The sequence below is a fragment of the Oryza sativa genome, chromosome 5 (genome assembly GCF_034140825.1).
Source record: "Oryza sativa Japonica Group chromosome 5, ASM3414082v1".
NCBI classification, from domain to species: domain Eukaryota; kingdom Viridiplantae; phylum Streptophyta; class Magnoliopsida; order Poales; family Poaceae; genus Oryza; species Oryza sativa.
This window is the reverse complement of record NC_089039.1, coordinates 1,913,600-1,917,337: the sequence shown is the minus strand read 5'-3', so window position 1 is coordinate 1,917,337 and position 3,738 is coordinate 1,913,600. Positions and strand designations below refer to the sequence as shown.

At 38.1% G+C, this 3,738-nt stretch overlaps 1 long non-coding RNA gene across 1 annotated transcript; it reads right to left on the bottom strand.

Moving 5' to 3' along the window:
- Positions 1-2,067: 2,067 nt before the first annotated feature.
- LOC112939092 (uncharacterized) lies at positions 2,068-3,385 on the bottom strand. The gene is made up of 2 exons (XR_003242590.2): positions 3,219-3,385; positions 2,068-2,865 (listed from the first exon to the last, which is right to left on the bottom strand). It is a non-coding gene; the product is annotated as an uncharacterized lncRNA (long non-coding RNA).
- Positions 3,386-3,738: the final 353 nt, after the last annotated feature.

Genomic DNA, 3,738 nt, shown 5'->3' with positions numbered 1-3,738 from the left:
CTCAATTGTTTTTAGCTTTTGAATGATTTATAAAGAGTATAAATTACATCTCCCCACCCCGCCCAAAAAAAAAAGGCATACCATACAACCCAATTATTTATAACCTATATATAATTGATAAAGGTAAAAAAATTATAAACACATGGAAAAAATCGTATAGTAGCTAGGTAAGAAAGAAAATTTTAGAAGTTATATCTTTTATATTATCATATAATTCTCCCGTAGCAACGTGCGGGGTACCCACCTAGCTAGTACTATTTAGTTTCTCTAACTAAGACATCAATAACATCTTATAAAAATATAACGAATCATATATACCATCAATTTGCCCCGATCCTCCTCCAAAACAAAGGCACAATTAATTTGAAAACATGTTTTTTTCATTTATAAATAAACACATGGCCTGTGCTGTGCTTGCCATTTTGTGTGAAAAATCTATGTTCCAAGGGTTTCCCAAACCGTCAGGGCCGGGGTTACCGCGCCCCGGCGGTAAGCACAATTACCGTGCGGTAACCGTGAAAAACCGTATGAAACCGTGTAAAATTTATTAAAAATTTAAATTATTTTTTAAATTTATTTAAATTTAAGAAGATTACCGTGGTTTTTCTATTACAGTACACTGCCACGGTAAGTCGAACCCCATCAGATTGGGCCTACAGGTACGAATACACTCGATGAGTTCAGTCACCACACGCATGCGTATGTTGCATGGCCGTCCGTATTGTCTGCGGTACTGCATTTTGCAGGTGTTGAAACGGTGCATCATCATATGATGGATGGATGGTTTTTGACCGTAGATCGACTTGATGGGTGGTGGGTGCAGGTGCATACTATGCGCCAGAGAGGCATGCATGCACATGCGTGCAAGAATCTATGTCTAATCCATCCATCCATCACACTCATACAGACATAGTTAAGCGCTATATATACTCCATTTATGTTGCTTATCTTAGCTTCTCCTCTATCTTTATGGGCTTTATTTAATTTCTCAAGGGAAAATAGCTCTACTTTTACAAATAATTACTCTTTAAAACCATTGTTCCCCTTAATTCCTCCCTCTCACCACCATCATCCTAGCAGTAGTTCACAGAAAGATCTCGTGAAACACTCATGTATATCTTCATATATTGCAATGGTGTACTCATGATTGGTTGGATGTATACTCCCTCCGCCCTATAAAAAAACAAACTTAGAATTGAATGTGACATATTCTAGTACAACAAATTTAGATAGACTCTTGTCCAGATTTATCGTACTGAAATATGCCATCTTTAATCCTAGATTTATTTATTTTTTTTGACGGAAGGAGTAGGTTGTTAGCTATATAGAGATTGTAGTCGCATCCTATCCAGCCATGTGCCGCCCTCCTATTGTAATGCCTGGATGACGGTTATTATCATCATATATAGATAAAGGTGTGCAGGTTTTAACGTAGGCTTCTAGCACCCCTAGTTTCTCCATAGATCTATAATAACATATACTACCTCCGTCTTAAAATGAAGATATTTCTCCACCTACCATCTTCTCTCAACCAATCATAACCATTCTTTTCACCTACTTTATCTTCTCCACTAATTACACCACTTCAATCATCTCTACCTACTTTTTTTAATATCCATACCTATCTTAAAAAATACTTATATTTTGGGACGTAGGAAGTAACACTAAGTTAAAATAAGCTCGTTGGTCTGGAAAAAGGTGATGCGCTCATTGAAGTAGGAGAAAGAGGAGGTGTGAAGCATGAATCTCGACGGCAATCGCAAGGTTAATTTTTTTGACTGAGTTTCAAACCAACAGTGTTGGGCATGTTTAGCAATTATGATACTTCTACATTGAAAGTTTGAAACTGCCACAAAACACCTTAATTTGATTTCCCAAAGTGCTGGGGACGGGGGACCCATGCCCTGACGAAACCAAACATACATGCATGCAAAAAAATAACCTGCAGGCAGCAGCCTGCTATCTCATGCATGCATGGAGGCCCCCATGAAGCCAAGGATTAATGTTTTGATTCTGATCTACCATTACAAATCACAAAAGCATTCATCCATGAGCACTACAATTATAAGTTGCAAGAAGGAAATGTCACATTAATCAAATGAGAATTACAAAATTACATCATTACAAATTTCGATCAGCACCATTTGGTGAGTGATAACTTCAATGAGAAAGACAAGCTTCCATTGCATTTATATTTTGCATATAAGAGCAAATCAATGGATGACCAGAAGTAGCATTAACTACTAGGATGTGGGAGAAACTCACAAGTGCCTAAAAACACTAGCCATTAATTGAGATTATCTCATAAAAAGGCTATGATGGTGCAGCTAGCTCAGGAGGGATAGAAGGGAGAAGGGAACATGAGGTAGGAGATGGCTGGCCAACTTGGCGATGGCAGGTTCATTCTTGTAGATATCAAGAAAGAGATGCACGAGGTACATAATGAGATGGAAAACGATGTGAGAGGGCCTTACAAGGTCAAGAAAAAGGCCTTACAAGGTCAAGAATATTAATTCTAGCACAAATAAAGCACCAGAAAAGATGTATGGTGGTTGGAGAAGTTTTTAGAAGAAGAAAAGCTCAGTCGGGGTAGCACCGGTTCGCAAGCTACGAGAACATCACAATGCTTACTTGTACTTGCAATGCTATATGGAACGATTTCGTAGCTACTTTTTCAGGTATGATGTAAAACAATGCTGTTTGAGGAGGATCTTGTATTAAAATCATGATGGATGATGATGTTTCTTCCTCCCTCTTGCCACTGTGGCAACCGAAGAAACTGCTTACGCTGTTGTTGATACTGATGGGAGATATAGGGTTTTGATCATCCAGTATGTCATATTTTGACAGCTTCCAAACAAACATCTGCAGTATAAAATCATTGTTTAGCGCTTAATTTACTAAAGAAGAAGAAAAAAAAGGTAGAGATCAGTGAAATATAAACAATAGAGAATTATCAATGCTCCTATATATATAGGAGATCAAGAAGACAAGAGGGTTTGGAACTTTGAAAAGCAACAGATCAGATTAATTTGAAGACAAATAATTAAGAGAGAGAGATATGCTACATGGTAGAGAGGAAAACACAGAAGAAGAGAGCAGCATGAATATTGGAACCTGTTGGCTAGCTAAGCTAGCTTATTATATGCAGTGCACAAGAAACAGAAGAAGCTAGTTTTGAGAGGATGAAGTGAGAAGAAATATATGGAGAGGCCAACCTTCTCTTGAATCATATTACAGGAGATGATATCACTATGTACAGTACTATAACTAGTTTACTCCTCTAGGTTTCAGAAATGGATGCAGGGTAGCATGCATATATGCATGCGAAGCTTAGGTCCAGCTCCACACTGATCTCCTTGCTGGCTGCTGCTCCCTCGTCTGGATGCAGAGTTATACTAGTCCAAAGAACAGAGAGTAGTGGCATATCTAATGGATTGACACAGAGGGCCTCCTTGAATTGAAACTAGGGACAAAGTGGCTCCCAAGTCCCAACCCTTTTAGCCTGGCTTTCAGGATCAGGGGAATCTCTGTCCTTTTTATTTTTCCTCCCCCCTCATCTTTCTCTCTATTTTGTTTTCAGAATATTTAGTATAGTAGTATAGTATTAGTGCAGGGGAAATACAGTGTGTTATCTATGAATATTTAGGATTCAATGTCATATATAGCATATAGTTAATCAGCATGTTAGTCATTTCTACCTAGTTGTGTACTAGTGTGTAGTCTGACATGAACTGT